The sequence below is a fragment of the Stylophora pistillata genome, chromosome 2 (genome assembly GCF_964205215.1).
Source record: "Stylophora pistillata chromosome 2, jaStyPist1.2, whole genome shotgun sequence".
NCBI classification, from domain to species: Eukaryota; Metazoa; Cnidaria; class Anthozoa; order Scleractinia; family Pocilloporidae; genus Stylophora; species Stylophora pistillata.
Genome location: NC_142520.1, coordinates 18,252,917 through 18,271,853, shown reverse-complemented (window position 1 = coordinate 18,271,853; position 18,937 = coordinate 18,252,917). Strand labels below are relative to the sequence as shown.

At 39.7% G+C, this 18,937-nt stretch overlaps 1 long non-coding RNA gene and 1 pseudogene across 1 annotated transcript; one reads left to right on the top strand and one right to left on the bottom strand.

Moving 5' to 3' along the window:
* LOC148737511 (uncharacterized) overlaps nt 1-18,937 on the bottom strand; it is a 182,314-nt pseudogene that overhangs the window by 37,362 nt on the left and 126,015 nt on the right.
* LOC148737526 (uncharacterized) lies at nt 11,380-17,047 on the top strand. Its single transcript, XR_015996871.1, has 3 exons — nt 11,380-14,219; nt 14,749-14,814; nt 15,383-17,047. It is a non-coding gene; the product is annotated as an uncharacterized LOC148737526 (long non-coding RNA).

The following is an 18,937-nucleotide window of genomic DNA, read 5'->3' as shown; positions in this document are numbered from 1 at the left end:
CAACTGCAACTATACGAAGTCCATCAAGCACCACCTAGTCCTTTACTTCAACCCTTGTGGAAGGCAACAAAATTAAGCCCAAGAGGCAAGAACTAGTATAAGAAGTCCTTCCGTCGACCCTTTAGAAGACCAACAAGACTTAAGACTAGGAGGGGAACTGGAACCTTTATCCCTCCTTACAGCTTCTATGGAAGACAAAAACACTTAAAGCTACAAGGGAAGAACTGCAAATGTTAGACCTCTACTTCAGCTCCCATGCAGAATAACAAGACTTGGACGCTAGACATGGAATCTTGAGTCTTTCGTTTCAGCTCCTTCCGAAGACATCAACAGTTAAAGCTTCCAGACAAGAAATGGAATATTTTAGTCCTCTACTTCATTTTCACTGAAGACAACAAGACATCAAGCAAAGCAGCAAGAAATGAAATAGTTAGTCCTTCAATTCAGCTCTTAAAAAAAGACAACATTACTTCAGCTCCTATAGACCACAGCAACACTTGAAGCTATTACGCAAGAAATGGAATACTTCAGCTTCTATATAAAAAAACAAGACTTGAAGCAAAGAGGCAAGAACTGGAATGTTCAGAACTTCACTTTAGATCTTATAGAAGAAGACTCTTGAAGTTACAAGAAAAGAGTGCCTTGTTTACTCCTTTACTTCACCTCATAAATGGGAGGGAACAGATTTGAAGCTAGGAGGCAAAGCCTGGAATATTCAGTCTTTTACTACAACTCCTTTGGTAGACAGACAAGACTTGAAGATAAGAAGCAAGAACTGGATAATGTAGTCCTTAACTTCAGCTCCTTGAGAAGACGAGAAGACAAGACTTGAGGCTAAGAAGCAAAAGCTGGAATGTCCAGTGGTTTCAATTGGCTCCTACAAAAAAGAATGCTGCCAAAGTATTACAAGGAAAATCTATGGACCCTATTGTGTTGTACCTCTACTTGTTATATCCCTACCTGAAATTCTTTCTCTAACAAGGTTGCTAGGGTCTGTAGTTATCTTCCTTAATGACCGCTATCTTACTGAAATAGACTCTATCCTCTTGTTCTATAAATATTGATTTCATCTCTGTCATTTCTCTCTTTATTACAGCCAACTAAATCTTTGCCAGTATGGAATACTATTCCATTGTTTAAAAGCTTTCCTTTACATTCTCATATGTGCAGCTCGCTTTCAAGGGGGCAACTGCTGACAGAAATTACTGCTTACTGATAACCCTCTCACTGCCAAGGTTTCGTGGAATAATACTCTTCACTGTCTGCCAGTTTTTATGATGTTAGCTTGGAGAATTTGGTTTTGGATCAACTAATAATTCCCTGGTTGATATGTTTCTTTATTCCTCATCACCTGTCTGCTTGATATTTTGTTGATAATGTAAGGAAAATTCTGTCCTGGTCACTCATCAGAATTAAAAAGAGGTAAATTAGCTTCTAGATTAAGTACAGTGAGCTGTACAAAACCACCTTACACGATGTACATGTACATCCCCAGCACTTTCTTCAAAGTGCTTACATGTTTTATCGCTATGAGCCAAAGATCTGCAATTCAAATTTGCACACATAGCAATGAAGATCTGCATCAGGTTTCGTAGTGAGTCATCACAAAAGCTCCACCAAAGTTTTCGGCAATCATACTAAGTGATTGACCTTGTAACGGTTCTTAAACCAGCTACTACATATCCCAACATAACTATTCTCTCTAGAAGCGCTAATTACAAAGTACTGACATGTAGTTCCAAGCATAGCCATGCCGATTTTCACCGTACGAATCAAGCCGTCTTTTCCAGGAAGCAGTCTTTCAACTCTTCCCATCGGCCACTTTCCTCTCGACACCTTGTCTTCAGAAATCAGCATTACATCTCCAATCTTGAGGGCTGGTTGTTCATTCACCCACTTCTTTCTGACGAATAACTGATGCAAGTACTCTCCCCGCCACAGCTGCCAGAAATGGTTAATAAACTTCTTCTGGTACAGATATCGCTGCCTCGTTGTGCTTTTGTTTGCTGAAATTTCAACTACGAAGTCCGGTAAGCTAAACAGGGATCTTCCAATAGCAAGATGAGCTGGTGTTATAGGCGTTAGATCTCTGATGTCGTCACTTACTGTGGTGAGCGGTCTCGAGTTAATAACGGCTTCAATCATGGCAAGGATGGTGGCCAACTTTTGATAGGACAACAGCGCTTTGCCCAAGATCTTGTGAAGAGGTTCCATCACTGAACGCATCAGCCTTTCCCACCAGCCACCATGCCAAGGGGAGCGCTCGACGATGAACTTCCACTTGATTCTCTTGGAGGTCAATTTGGCCTGGAGCTCTTCCTGATCTATCCTGTCCCATAATCCTTTATTGACAGATGACCCTTGTGGGAATAACTGTTGGATCTCACGGTCAGCGCATTTGAACGTCTTCACATTGTCAGACCAGATGGTTCTACAGAGCCCTCGTCTACTGATCATACGAATAAATGCCTGAAAGAACTCTTTAGTGAGCAAGTCACCCGTAAGCTCTAGATGGGTCATGCAGGAGGAGGCACAAGTGAAGATACATATGTAAGCATTTTCTGGGGAGGCACTCCCTCGTACGAACAATGGCCTTGCAAAGTCTACACCAACGTGAGTGAAGGCTGGAAACAATGACACCCTCTCTGATGGCAATGGCGCCATTTTCTGTGAACATGGACCAACTCGTTGACATCGACAAACAAGGCACTTTTCCAGGATTCTTTTGCTTCACGACATCCCTTGGTGAGCCAGATCTCTTGTCGTAGAACCGAAGGAGTGCCCTCAGGTCTAGCATGAAGTAACTCCTTGTGCACACTTTGTATGATTTTCTCAACTACCGCATGCCTAAGTGGTAAGATTATTGGATGTTTGGTACCCTCTGGCAAGTCTGAGTGCTGTAATCTACCTCCTACCCGCAGCAAGCGATCTCTCTTGTCGTAAAAAGGGTCCAATGTTAATATAGCACTGGTGTTTGGTAAAGGAAGGTCCTCCCCCAGCCTTTCATACTCTGCTTGGTACACCTCTTGTTGTATCTCCCGGTACCACCTCAACTTGGCATCTTGCAGCTCCTCGGCTGACAGCTCTTTGGAACCTGCACTTATTCCTGACTTAAAAGCTCGAACACCTCGAAGAACAAATGCTGTTACCCGGATTAGCGTCAGCCATTACTCATATCGAGTTGGATCAATTACTGGTTCCATAGTAATCAACGCGCACATTCTTGTCACCCTTTGTTTTCTTTCTTTCTCCACAGACTCGGTCAATTCATTTGGCGACTCTCGTTGTTCAGGCAGGCATTGAGAAGATAACCAGCACGGTCCACTCCACCACGACTTGCTATCAGCTAAGACCTTTACGGGCACTCTACGTGTAAGTAAGTCAGCAGGATTGTCCTCCCCTGAACAATGTTTCCAATTGTGGGGGTCCCATGTGGACTGAGTCTCAGCAACGCGGTTTGCTACAAATGTCTTCCACTGGCTACTTGCACGTCTGATCTACTGAAGAGTTACCATGCTGTCAGTCCAGCACACTAACTGCTCTACTTTGAGTGTTAACGTTAGGGATTCTACAACAAACTTCAGCAATCTTGCGTTAACAATAGCTGCAAGTAACTGTAATCTCAGTAATGATACAGCCTTTGCGGGAGCCACCCTTGATTTGGACATGACAAGATGTGTTGATGTATGGCCGGTTTCATCCAAGCACTTGATATAGACTGCCGCACCGTATGCCTTAGGTGAAGCATCACCGAAGCCATGGAGCTCTATTCTAGAACTTGATCCAATGTTTTCCATGAAATAGTGGGGAATGGTGATACAACTTAACTGTGAAAGTTCCGATTTCCACGACCTCCACTGCTTCGCAATATCCTCATCTAACTGGTCCTCCCACTGTAAACCCCTCTGCCATAGTTCTTGGAACAACATTTTCGCTCTGATTGTAAATGGTGTGATTAGTCCCATAGGGTCAAAAACCCTCGACGCAATGCTCAACAGACTTCTCTTCGTCTCAGGGTCACGAACGGCCAGTCTACTTGGTGGCACCTTAAAGAGGAAGGAGTCAGTTAGTGTATTCCAACATATTCCCAGTGCCTTGTGTGGTTCCCTTGCATTGAAATCAACAGTACTGGACTCTGCCTGATCTTGCTCTGCAATGTGGCTAAGGACGTTCTTCGAATTACTGGCCCACTTTGTCAGATTAAATCCACCTCGTTCCATCATCGCACTTAAGGACTGCTATAACTTCACTGTATCTTCAACATCATCAGCACCACTAAGGCAGTCATCCACGTACATGTTCGACAGGACTTTCCTTGATGCATCAGGGAACTCTTCACTGCATTTCTTCGCATGGCTTTGAACTATGGCAATGGCCCGGAATGGACTACAATTAACACCAAATGCCAACCTTTGCAGCTTGTACACTCCCGGTGGTTTATCACTTTGTAGACCCCTCCAAAGATATCGTAGAGCGTCCTGATCTCGTTCGTCAACCTTGATCTGGAGGAACATCTTTTCAACATCAGCCATAAGTGCAATCCTACGTGCTCGGAATCGAAGTAATACTGATACCAGGTTAGCTTGAAGTGCTGGCCCTGACAGAATACAGTCATTGAGAGATACCTCATGCTCGTCATATGCTGAAGCATCAAAGACAACACGGCATTTTGTAGTTTTCTTGTCCTCTCGAAAGACTGCGTGATGAGGTAAATACCTGACCTTCTCGTTATCATCAACAGCTTCCTTTACTTCTACAGCAAATCCCTTATCTACGTATTGGTTAATGGTATCCTTGTAAGCATTGGCTTTCGCTGGGTTTCTTCTAAGCTGTCTTTCGACACTCTCAAGTCTCTTGGCTGCCTGGAGGTAGTTTGACTTGAATGGCAGAGCATCGCTTTTCCATAACAGAGGTACTTCATAACGCTCACCATCAAACTTCAGTCCCTCGTTGAACTGTCTAACAGACTCTTCTTCCTCTAAGGACATGGGTGTAGTCCTTTTATCTACAATTCCAATAGATTCCAGCTCCCAAAACTGCTTAAGAATGTCTGTAACTGGATCAATGCACACGGTAGACAGCATGGATTGAGTGTTCTTGGAAGGAAGACCCTCAATGGGTCCTCCTACAATCCATCCAAGTGTTGACTCTACTGCAGTGGGAGCATGAGTGGTTTTTCCTTTCTTGCATTTACTACTCATAAATGAAAAGTAAAAGTCTGCTCCTATCAAAATATCGACGTTAACTGGTCCACGAGGGTACGAGTCGGCAAGTATAAAGTTCCGTAGGTGGGGATAATCTTCTAGCCTGATCTCCACTGGTTCTAGTGGTGTGCAGATCTTGTCAATGGTGAGGGCCTCCCTACTAACTGGCGTTGAAACGTTTTCTTGAACAGAGGCAAGTGAGAATCTGACTTTCTTCATTCTCTTCATTTGACTGGTTTCTCCCCCAAACATGGATACACTAAGGACCTCAGAAGGTCCATCAAGGGCAAATGATTCGGCAGCCTTCTTGGTGATATAAGACCTCTGGCTTCCTGAGTCAAACAAACCCTTACAGGTGCTCTCTGGAAATCGTCTGAAACCAGCATGGCTGTCCCAGTCTGTAATAAGGCTTGTTGCATCTTGGAGTTGTACGAAGCCACGAATCCACTTAACGTTGTATGTCCCTTTTCTTCCATGCTAGGATCCCAGTCACCATGAAGTATATTGTGATGACGCCGGCCACATCCTTCAACTTTGCACTTGGGTTGGCGGCAGACTGAAGAATAGTGGAAAGTAATTGCAGGCTTTAAACAGTTAAAACACAGCCAGCTCTCCCTTACTAACTGCCAACGTTTCTCAACTGACTTTCGCTCAAGCTCTGGCCATTTAAAGATTTCATGCCCTGCTCCTTACACACATGGCAAGCTGCATAACTTCTCCGATTTGTCTCACTTGCTAGTAGAGCGGCTGCTGAAAACACTTTCTCCCGGGTGTCCCTTGCGCCAGCTCCATCCTGTCTCGTCCCCCACTTCCTCTAGCTGTCCCACCATTCTCACCAATCATACTAGCATTCCTTTCTCCGGCCTCCTTGGAAATCACTTGTTTATTCAGGAACTTGAAGAAAAGTTCAAGATCAACACTTTCTTCGTTGGTGCCAGTTAGTTCTAATTCCCATTTCTCGGATAACTCAGGTGGAAGTTTGGTTTCCAATATTGGAAGGAGAATACAAGAATGGGTCATTGGCTTTTCGCCTGGGGCCTCCAGTGCTCTAATCCGATTCTTTAGAGTATCATGGAGATCTCGCAAAAACTCTACTCCTTCGTTTGACTTTGGTAGCTGGACAATTGACTTGACTAGAGATGAAATAATTATTCTTTTCCTACCAAAGCGATGTTTCAGAGCATCAACAGCATGCTGATAATTAGCACTAGTGACTTCAAATCCTTCCATTGTATTATAAGCAATCCTTTCAAGCACTGAACACAGGTAGGTGAACTTTTGAACAGCTGGCACATTGTCATTATCATGAATAGCAACCTCGAATTGGTCCCAAAAAAATTTGAAATTTTAAAACATCTTCATCAAACTTGGGTAACTCAAGTTTTGGTAATTTTAAATGTGACTGTTTGTGCTCCGCTGAACCCGAAGCAGTTTGTTCGTCTACCTTGGAAACTTCCTGAATAGATATATACTCTTGAGCTATGTCTAAAGCATTATCAATCACTCGATAGTCAATCCACCTTTGAGCTTCTTCAGCTACCTCATCATCAGAAATAAGAGCAATAATTTCCTCTCTTACCTCACTGCAACTCTCTATGTAACCATTCAACTTTTGAAAACGATTTTCCATTCTTATGACGTTGTTGCTGGGACTTCTGCTTGTCTCAAGTATTACTTGTCTCACAGCATTAATGTCCATCTTGAGGATCATTTCTTTCCTTCTTAACAACTGAAAACTACTTAACTGATGATTAGGAGACTGTGACGACAAAAGTTTACCAGTTGATGCTGCAGGCACGTTGTCAGCTGGCAAGGCCTGTTTAGAGCCTATAACTTTTATGAGTCGATCCCTTACTTTTGTTTTGCAAAGATGGAGGATTAGATTCTTGTTGTTTTATAGCAACGATAAGCCGAGCCATGAGAGCTGATTTCTTTCCTTTTGCCGGTAATCCTCTCCTTTGTAACTCGGCTTTGACTTGGGAAAGAGACATTTCACTCACAATTTCCTCCACTGACCATGCACAGTTGTCTGCCATATTCAATCCTGTAATCGTTTATCTCGATGTTTACTTTTCTGCTTAGTGCTTTGCTTCCCCAAAGGTTTCTCAGATCCAGCTCCGAAGGACCATAATGTTTTGTTCAGACTGCTAAATTAAACTTCAACTTTTGACAACGGTTTAAATCACTCCTTTTAATCCAACGAAAAGACTGCTAACTTCAAGCGAAAAGCACATGTTCCTATATCCCATAATACTAATACAACAAAAATGTCCTTAGGAGGGTGGTCTCATCACAAGTCCAGTCTCACGGGGGGGCGTGATATCCTCCCACTGCAGGTCCGGGCCCGAACAACCACCAAATAAAGAAATATAAAAGATTTCAAGGCCTGATTAACAGCTTTACAATAGATCATCCAATTTAATACAAGACATGCTTTGCTGTAATTACAAAGGACAGACCTAAAATCAACAGAGGTGAGTATAACTTAAAACTTTAGTGGGATTCAAACCCATAACAGTTGCAACAATAAAAACAAAAACAAAGAAAAGTTAAAGATCTTTTGGTCTCAGTGGGATTCAAACCCATTCAAGTAAGTGCTAAAAGCCTTTAGGCAAGACTGTGCACTAGTGCAACTGTAACTATGTCAGACCTAAATTAATGCTGCTGATGAAGACAGTCAACAGCCCAGACACATATCATGAAGGGATCAATCATCACAACATCCCAAAGTCAGCCACAAGGAAACTACACTGGACAAGCAGATTTAAGGTGGGTAGATGACTATAGCACTGAAATAACCTCGTATTTGAACAGGTAGCCTCTCAGGACAAACTTCCCTTGTGCATAACAAGGAGTTTTGAAGATCCCAGTCAAGTTTCCATTTGTGTCCCAATGAAAGTATTCCTAAGGAATTCCTTACAACTTTAAGTTTTCATATTCACAACATTCTTGAAGTTTTCAGAGTGACTTTTACTCCTAAAAAGACCATTCCTTGCTTATCCTGTGTGACAAATTGACATGCTCTATTTAGTGTGTAAAGGAAACCTTAGAAACTACCCTAATCATGAATTTCTCTCTAATGCTCTCCCTCCCATTGCCAATGTTCAAACAATTTCTTGCAATCAAAATATGACAGTACTACAGTTTATATCACTAACTCTATATATTCATTAATCAATTTTCAGCTCCCATTGACTACTGGCCATAACATGCGGTTCCTGACTCAATCCTCACAAACTGGTCCACTTTTCCAGTTCCAAATGTCCACTCCACTCCACTCCAGTCCATCCCAGTCCAGTCTGATCTAGTCTGTTCCAGTCACCTTTCCTTTTCCCACTGCTTCCCAGCTAACACATAATAAGTCAAGGCTGACTCCTTCCAGATTGATTCTGATGGAGAAAATACAAAGATGTGCGGAATTGGACTGTTTGGGAAGATGAGACCACAAATCGAGTTTCTCTTCACTTCTTTCCAATGTCTGCTACATCTTGTTACATGCATTTACTCTAATGATCATCTGGGAATGAGTCAGTAAGAAGACACTGATGGAAGACAAACACAACAGGTCAGAGAATTCCTTGTGGGTTGGACGAGAGGGACTATAATATAAAGCACTGGTTGAACCTCATTTTAAATTTCAGACAGAAGTCTGGGGACTTCTCATTCGGCTTAATTTAATGTAGTTAGCTGAGTTAGTTGGGTCCCCTGGGGTTGGCTGGGCCTCCCTGTTTTCTTCCCTTAATTTTATAGGGTTCCTTTTCCGGTACTTTCGGCTTAGGTTAGGTTTCGGCTTAAGATTCTTCTTTAGACAATTTCGGCCTTGATTCTACATCACGACTGCATCAACTGTGCACATATCCTCCAGGACTACAATGGCTCTTCAACCATGGACATCAACATCCACTCTTCCGCGCTGGAGCTCCCTGCTTAGTAGCGCCTCAAATACCAATTCTATAATGTTTCACCCGATAGCAGCAATTCCATAGACTGCAATCTAGTGAAGCATTTTCAACCAAATTATATTGTAAAAATTATTGCGGCAACCCATTTTGGCCAAAGGTTCAACCAGACATCGATTTAGTTACTATATATTTAACTGGATAAATTAGGCCATTCAACTGGGAAGTGTGCTCATTTGCCACTTCTATCATGTTTAGTGGTTTAACTCCAGTAGAAGCTGCTTGTCAAGGCTTCATTTAGTGGGAAATAGGGAACTGCACACACCAGCTTAGGTCACAGAGAAAATAAACTAGGCTAAGTGTATGCTGTATTTTGACAGCAAAATAGCTGTCAGTCCAAATTGCGGGCCAATTAATGTCCAAAATACAACACATCAACCAACATCATGGAGCAGAGAAGGAATCACAATGGAGAGCAGACAACATAATATAGTTTTAAGAAATGGCCCAGTATTAATATCTGCTTTTCAATCATACATTAAGCCAATTGTTTGACGAGTCAGCTTACAGGCTGTCACCAAATTTTGCAAAATCAACTCCTCACTCAACATCCCAGCCTCATGTGCACAGCAACCAACCCACAGAAAGGTAGGGCAAGGTCTGCCAGATGTCACCAGGTGGGTGGGTTTTATTTTATTCCGAGTTCGGCTTTCAGTTTCAAATTCACTTCGGCTATCACTCCGGCCTTCGATTTCAACACCTATTGGCATCCAATTTAACGTATATAGGCTTGGTAACGACCTTGACTCGTTAGCTAGCTACCATCTGGGACACCATTAATGTTCTAATCGGGATGTCAACATTTACTGACACAAGAACACTTGAGGTTTCCACAGATGCTAAATTTTTCATATAGGAAAGCGCATCCTACCCTAGACGATTAACTAATAAAACGATTCACGTAACATTTTCAAAAATAAAAAATCGCAAAACTGTGTGTTTTTGTGTCTTACTCTGAAATAAATTGGCTACAAAGTACAATTAACATAACATTGACTAATACCAAATTTTTTTCCAGAAAGAAGGTAAGTGCTACTAACATCTTTTTCAGGATTTCTGGGCCCATTTGGAAGCAAAATTGCACTCAACTTTTCTTCTGGGACAGCATGAAGAAGTCCATTTTCGGGGGCAAATGTGCTTTTTGGCAGTTGAATGACCCTCGCTCTGTTTGAGAAACCACTTTAAGTGCACTTTCAGAGACTAGCTCATTTTCGGGAGCTAACATTTCCACTTCGATAAAAGATGATATTACTAACCGTTACTAATTCCAGGAAAGATGATGCTGTAGCTGATATCATGGACCAGTTAAGATAGATATGAAGAAAACAACTCTATTCATCTCAAGCTCTTTCTGCAGATGCTAAGTTGCAGTTGAATGTAGCTTTGTGTGTGTACATAACAGCATGCATGCTTTGGTTTTTTCAGGTCGTCTTTTTAGTGAGATCATCAACACGAGCCTATGGAAAATCAGGTGAAAAATAACGAAAGCATAAAGATATTTGTAACCATTTTACCTGCTAATAGAAAATTCAGATTTCAAACAGTTGAATACCTTTAAGGGGTAAATTTTGCAAGAAGTTAATTAACAAAGCATTTAAAGGCAGTTTTTCAGAATAGATTGACGGAGTATTGGTCTCATTTTAAAAAATAATTCAAGCTTTTTGGGGGGCATTAAGCGACTAGAGAATTAACAAATGGTAAACACCACAGCGTACGCTATTGAGTTATGGATGCACGCGGGAGGTTGCTAAGCACGAAAGAAGCGTAAGAGTCGCTCGAGGCGATAGCCGAGAGCGACTTTAGCTTCTTGAGTGCTTAGCAAACCTCCCAAGTGCATTCATAACTCAATAGTGTACGGTGTGGTGTTTACCATTTGTTTTATAACATAACATTGATACATTGTAGCTAAAGAGTTCCCTTTTAGTTAACAAATCTTACGTGACCAGAAAAAACAAGCGCGCGCGGAAAAATAGTCTTTGCATTTGCTCACGTCAGCAGCGTACACCCATGGGCAAATGGGGGACGCTAAATTGACCAATCAGAGCGCGCGCTTTACTTTGGTTATGTTATAAAACTCAGTGACTAAGTTATCAACAGTTAGCTTTAAAAAAAACAAATTATATAATTAGTCAATCACGTGCAAAAAGTTCAAGTACACTTGGCATGCTGTAGAAGGAAATCTCTTATTAAACCTTTGCATAGTTTTAATCTTACTAGGCCTTTTGCAACTAGAGAGAAAATGGCTAACTTCAAATACAACAATACAGCTGCTTACTACCCAGAATAAACCAGCCTACAGCCCTTAAAACACCATGTCCCTTCTCTGGATCAACTACAACTATACGAAGTCCATCAAGCACCACCTAGTCCTTCACTTCAACCCCTGGGAGGGCAACAAACTTAAGCTCAAGAGGCAAGAACTAGTGTAATAAGTCCTTCCGTCTCCCCTTTAGAAGACCAACAAGACTTAAGACTGGGAGGAGAACTGGAACCTTTATCCCTCCTTACAGCTTCTATGGAAGACTAAAACACTGAAAGTTACGAGGCAAGAACTGAAAATTTTAGACCTCTACATCAGCTCCAATGCAGAATAACAAGACTTGGACACAAGATTTTATTTAGTGGGAAATAGGGAACTGCACACACCAGCTTAGGTGACAGACAATAAACTACTTGTATAATTGTTTGATAGCATAACAGCTGTCAGTTCAAATTCTGGGCAAAAATAGAACACATCAACTAACATTATGGAGCAGATGAGGAGTCACAATGGAAAGGAAACCTCATATTAGTCTTAAGAAATGGCCCAGTTAAAATATTTGCTTTTGGTTCATACGTTAAAGCAATTGTCTTAAAAACTTAGCTTTTAAGCTGTCTTCAAAATGTTGGGGAATAGAATACTCTTCTCTTGACATATTGGATCGCAGAGGCCTGATGTGTGCAGCAACCAACCCTTACAAAGGTAGGGCAAGGTCTCCAAGTTGTCACCAGGTGGGTGTGTTTTATTCTATTCCGAGTTCGGCTTTCGGTTTGAAATTCACTATGGCTATCATTGCGTCTTTCGATTTCAACATCAATTGGCATCAAATTTACTGTCTAAGAGCTTGATAACGACCCTTACTCGTTAACTAGCCAACCTCTTAAACCTGATCTGGGACACCCTGAGTGTTCCAATCGGGGTGTTGACATTTACTGACACTTGAGGTTTCTGCAGATGCTTAATTTTTCATTTAGGAAATTTAAAGTGCATCCCACCCTTAGCAAGAATTTAACAAGCAGCTGATTGTAATATTTTAAAAAAGTAGAGAGAAACAACCTGTGTGTCTGTCATTCTTCTTCAGAAACCTACCTTCAGACTTTAACTACAAGATTACTAATTTATTTACTTTTCAGGGATTTAATTCTAGCAGCTCTGAGCCCATTTTTTGGAGCAGACCTGAAGATTGATGGTTCCATAACATAACAAAAAATTAATGTCACCAAAATATACACATGCAAATTCATTGAAAACTTAAGAATGATGTTCATAGAAAAAATTATTAAAAAAAGACTGTCTCTCTGTGTGTCACTTTCTTAGAAAGTCATAGTTACTAACAACTAACTTTTTTCAGGAACAAGGTAAGTGCCATTATTTGGGGCTGAGACTTAATTTCTAGCATTTTTTTTCAGGAGAAGATAAGTGTACTAGCCTATTTTGGTTGCACCATCATTCTCTTACAAATACATACATCATTTTACTTGTTATTTACCACTATGTCAACAAACATTTCTTCAAACAGCAAAAAAGGTGAGTGCTACTAATGCCTCCTACATGTACATGCAGATATCAGTGGAAAATCATCAAGTTATTAATCAGTATGTTCTCAAACATTATTTTTAACAGCAAAAAAGGTGAGTATCAATAATACTTCTTATATCAGTCTTAATAACCCATCATGTTCCTAATCAGTCTGTTCTCAAACATTTTTCTAAACAGCGAAAAAGGTGAGTATCAATAATACTTCTTATATCAGTCTATAACCCATCATGTTCCTAATCAGTATGTTCTCAAACATTTTTTTAAACAGCAAATAAGGTGAGTATCAATAAATATATCTTATTAACCAAGTGCGAGGGCCATACTGGGAGAATATCAGCCTGAGATCTTGACAGTACGGACCGAGTGCAGCAAGGTCCGTACAGAAAAGCTCAAGGGCCGATATTCTTCCAGTACAGTCCTGAGCAGGCTTGGTTAATAGGAGATTTATTATAAGACTAAAGTTCAAAGGGCCACAAGTGCGGTATCATTCGTGACCATTCGGGACAGTGCCTGGTCCAATACTTAGAGAATATTTATCGGCAATAGAGCATTTTGAGTGGTTGATTTTAGTTATTGGCCCTCTGACTGCCCGAGTCGTGTAATAATACTTCTTATATCAGTCTATAACCCATCATGTTCCTAATCGGTATGTTGTCAAACATTTTTTTAAACAGCAAAAAAGGTGAGTATCAATGATACTTCTTATATCAGTCTATAACCCATCATGTTCCTAATCAGTATGTTCTCAAACATTTTTTTAAACAGCAAATAAGGTGAGTATCAATAATACTTCTTATATCAGTCTATAACCCATCATGTTCCTAGTCAGTATGTTCTCAAACATTTTTTTAAACAGCAAAAAAGGTGAGTATCAATAATACTTCTTATATCAGTCTCTAACCCATCATGTTACTAAACAGTATGTTCTCAAAAATTTTTTTTTAACAGCAAAAAAGGTGAGTATCAATAATGCCTCTGATATATTCTATAACTCATCATATTACTAACCAGTATGTTCTCAAACATTTTTTTTAACAGTAAAAAAGGTGAGTGCTAGTTATGCCTCTTATTTCTGTCTATTTCTCATCAAAACAAGGTTAGTCATGGTAACATTTTTATATTGGGGGCTTGAAGTCTTATTTCCAGGGCAAACAACTAGATTAATAACAGGAAAAGGAATTCAGACTACAGACAAACAAACAAAAAAATTCTTATTATTTTTCCAGCTCAGACACTCATTCTCAGCCTTTTCAAAAGGTAAGTAAGCTTAACTGTCACAAATACAGTATGTAGAACAGCCTGAAGGCTTTAATTAGTTTCCAGGAAGTCTGATCATTTGAAAGCACCAAAATAAACCAGAATGAATTCATAGATCCTATCCAGGTCAGCATTGAACCCGTTACCTCAAGGAAATTATTAACATATAACTCTCCCAAATAATATCACTACAATATCCAGCAAACAGGTAATGAGAGTACCCAAACTTGTCAGATAGAAGTTGTTAGGCAAAGGAACTTAAAAAAAAACTTATCACACTCTTGAAGTATATAGAGACTGCATGAATCCCAAAATGGCATATAATACTTGTTGTGGTTATACCCATTTGACAGCCTATCAGACCAGTCATGAGCAAACAGTCCTTAGTGTAACGTTATTGTCACGCAATCGCTTGTTGTCATGTGACTCTTGTTAGCCAATCACGTTAGTCTTACCTCGTGCTAGGATTCGCTTGCACTGTAAGTTCTTCGTTCTATTAAACATTAAGATTCCAACTACCTTGTGATAGTTTATTTCACTGGAATCTCAACACTTAGCAGCTAGAAAGCCCCATGCTGGAAACGAAAACTTAAAGGTTGGTCCTTTCTCTATGAGTTCTTAGCATGTAACTTGTTGCACCTTAAGAATAAGGAAGAGACAATCATTATTCATGAGACAAAATAATTTCAGAGAAAGTATCCAGCAATCATACAGGTTCATTGCTTAGGACTAACTTTCAAATCTAACTCTTGTAACATCCTTTAACAAAAATCTACGTCTTCAAACAAAACAAATCATTTATTCCTTACACTGCCGCTATGTTATTTTTAAGGAAAAAAAATTAGATAACGTGATTTTAACATTTAAAAGAATTTTGGCACAGTACCTTGAGGTATTGTTATTATTGGCATACACTTCACAGAGTGTTAGTGTGTTCTTCCACTTTAAATTCAAAGAATCTGCAGATGCTCTGAATACAGTACATCAGCCCAAGCAGCAAATGTACATTTAAAAGATATAACTGTGTGAGAAAATTTTGAGTGTTGGCAAAATTAACATTCCAAATAATTCAAAATAGGTTACAAAAATTTAGCAATAATTAACTAACACTACTTTCTTCACAACACTATTCAAATTATCTGCTGTTTTATTCTTTTTTTCAGCCTCTACAAATGTAACTACTGGTGCCTAAGAAGGAGATAAGGCATTTTCATAAAGGACACTAACAAAGAAAGGCTGTGTAATTACAGTAGTAAAACATTTTAGGGTAAAACATTGTTAAGCTACCTTCAAACCGCGAAGGTTTAATCACCATAGCACACGTTTGGGGAACATGGTCCTAATTTTCTCCCCATGTGGGGTTTTTTCGGGTTTACATGTCCAGCCATGGTGCAATCACCTCTTACACCTTAACATTAGTGTGCATATTCTCATACTTTTTTCTTGAAATTTCCAAAGGCACTGACCAGGAAAATTTGAATAAAAACCAAAAGCTTCCTTGCCAAAATTTTTGATCCAAAATTGATACTGCAAGAACTAATTAGATGCTCTCAATATGTTGTACGATGTAATACATATTTCACCTAGCTGAATGACAATGAACAAATATCAAAAACTTTAACTTGGTATAAAATAGTTTTTTGTGTCCAAGAAAACACGCTTAGACTTGAATTAAAATCAGGCGTGTTGGAAATTAAAACATGACATTTCCAAAATTTGGGCATTTTGCACTTGGAACATTCTGAGCTCTCCATAATATTCTTTAAAGCTTAAAAATCTAACAACTAACCTTTTAATCCACTATTTACTTAAGGAGAAATCTGAGTGTTTCAGGTCAGGAGATAAAATCCAAAATTAACAAGGTTTTTTTTTTTTTTTTGGAAAATGATTCAAGTCTTAGCACATTACAATTTTCTTGAGGTACTTAGCTGAGGTTAAAGTTCAGATTTCTCAATCAACATGTTATATAGATTATTTGAACTCTAAAACTTGCTGGAAAGGTTTAATAAACGACTTCTGCAGCAACTCTGCATGTAGTTAGATCCAAAAAAGCATATATTAAGTAAAGAACTGTATTTTTGAATATATCATATCATATTACACTAATTTAGAGGTTGTCAGACATTCAGGAGGAAATTTAGAATGTTGTTCCCATATAACGGACTGATGTCAAAGCAAAGTAGGTTTGAGATAACTCAAATGTTTTGGGTGGAAGGTATGGGTGGTGGAGTGGTGGTGATGGTAAGGACTAAGAGACAGATTGGGACGGAGGGAGGGCTACTATTGTGGGTAGGGGTTTACAAATGCGGCTATGACTGAAAAGGATCATGGGAGGTTGAGGAGGTAAAATGTTGGGATGGGTTGGGATTAAATGGGTTTGGGTTAGAGACAGGGAGGGTTACAGGCTAGGGTGAGGGTTTTAACTTGGGTAAAGAGGAATAGGGTGGTTGTTATGGTGTTTGGAGATGGTGGGTAAGTGTTTGGCTGGAGTTTTGGTGGGCAGGCAGGCAGGCATTGATTTCAGGCTGAGTTAAGGTTCCTATTTAGGAATAAGGTGGAATGTTTGAGTTGTCTCAAATTCACTTCTGTGTTTTTCATCAATTTGAAACTTTTTGAGTCATTACTTGTAAATCTTTTAATACTGTTTCCAATTCTTTGAAGGAAATTTGCACCTAAGTTCTTAAGTACATAATTTTTTCCAGTTCTCTTTAAGTTAAAATCTCATTCTTGCTGAGTTAAAATGTTGTGGTATGTTTTCCCCTCAATTCAATTATTTACAAAAGATTCCTGTGTTTTAATAAAGTAAGAATATCACAGTTTGATCAAAAGGTGTCTTTTTTGTTTTCTTCTTCCTAATCCCAAACTTCCTATTCTTAGTAATTTTTAATCCACGGAAACCTAAGCATGGTCATTTTGTGGAGACTCAAGTGTGTTGAAAGAGCCAGAGGAGGTTCTAGACAGTAAATCCAAAATAACAATTTTCGACAGTTGCATAATAAAAGTATGAAGCGTTATCATCTGAATAACGGGGGCTCTGGAATAGACTCTTATGGGTGATGGCAACCAATCCCTTAAAGATTTGAGTGAAAGGAAGAGCCAGTTGACTCTTATTTCAAATGTCCTAAACCACTGACTGCTATTCCCTGGTTTAAGCCATTCACTGCAAATTCAGGTCAATTGAACACGAGTAAAAAGATGGAAACATTAAAAGTTTTTAAAGCCATGCCGTATATAAGATTAATCGGTGGTCGCCATTAAATTATAGATGTCGCACCCTTGAATTTCTTGATTGGGCTACTATTGCTTCAGACAAAGTTAACTTGCACTCTGGAAGTCCTAGCGAGTAAAATTACATCTCTCATCTTAAGTAACGTCTACTTATCGTTTTAATCGCATGGGGCTTTCTTTTAAATGCAAAAGAACGAGGCACTAGAGCGCGTCCACAAAAGAAGTACCGCATTGATCGATCTTTGGCACTTTTTGCTGCAATGTCAAGAGGCATATATCTTTAGAAATCAACACTTTACCATTACTGCGTATTTTACTTGAAGTGTGGTTATAATACATGTTAGGAGCCTTACTTGTGATCGTAAGCTGTCTGCTTCCCGCATCAACACAAGCTGAATTGTTCCCAACAAGCGAGCGAAGCGCCAAGTAACCCCTCGTGTACGTTTCACGTTCTTTTGGTAATACTTCGTAGACATGCTATCCCACTCGCTGCTTTCGACGCAAAGCAGCTTCAAAACGTGAGGTGTCAGAAGATACTTAAGAGCTGTAATAGCCGAGATTATCAGTATCTAGCCATAACAGCGTGTACCTTCATGATCAGGCGCCATTTAGACTGACGCGCAAACGATCCCAGAAGCACTAGGAGATTGCCTTCTTTGATGTGTGGAAAAACCTCAATGGTTTAGGTGTTACGGCATGGTTTATTTACTTGAATTTAGCCGATTTCTTTTATATGGTGATAATTTTTTTCCCAAAAATTCCCTCTTTTGACGGAATATTACAAGCACACCTCTTCAAATAACGATCAGAATCAGGACTACTGCGCTTGCTAAAGATGACAAGGATTTATGCATGAACACGGAAGACGGAGCAAAAATTCCTTACAGCCACATGATTGCCACAGGAGAAACCTTACGCGAGACTTCTGTATAGCGGATTCATGCTGACGTCATTGTCGACATTTCTGCTCATTTGCATACGGCTTTGCCTAAAAAAAGAAGCATGTTCGATATAAATTGACTTCAGGCAGCTAAAGAGCTAGAAAAGCTTAGGACATGGTGAAATTTTTAGCTCTTTGGGTGTAATATTCTAGGAGAAATAGTCCATCAAAAACTGCAAAATTTCTGGGTGGCAAAAGCGCTAATGAGCTCTTACATTCTATGTAAAATTTTGAGTTTTTAAACCCGTGTTGCACAGAAAATATTCAATGCATCAGGCTCGTATTCATTGGCCGAGTTAATCGTACTTTGACCTTTCGATATTCAGAACTGATTTATTTTTAGCTCCATCAGAAACTGAATTGCTTATGCTAATGAGGCAAATATTGTAAACAAGGATTCCCCTATACCCATGGGAGAACCATGGGCACCAAGTCATGCCCTAGCATTCTGGGTCTTTCCTCCACCCTACACCTCTTCGCAAACATCTTGCAATTAATCTTTTATTAAAAATCACATCATACCAATAAGGAAAGCAAAATATTATTGAAA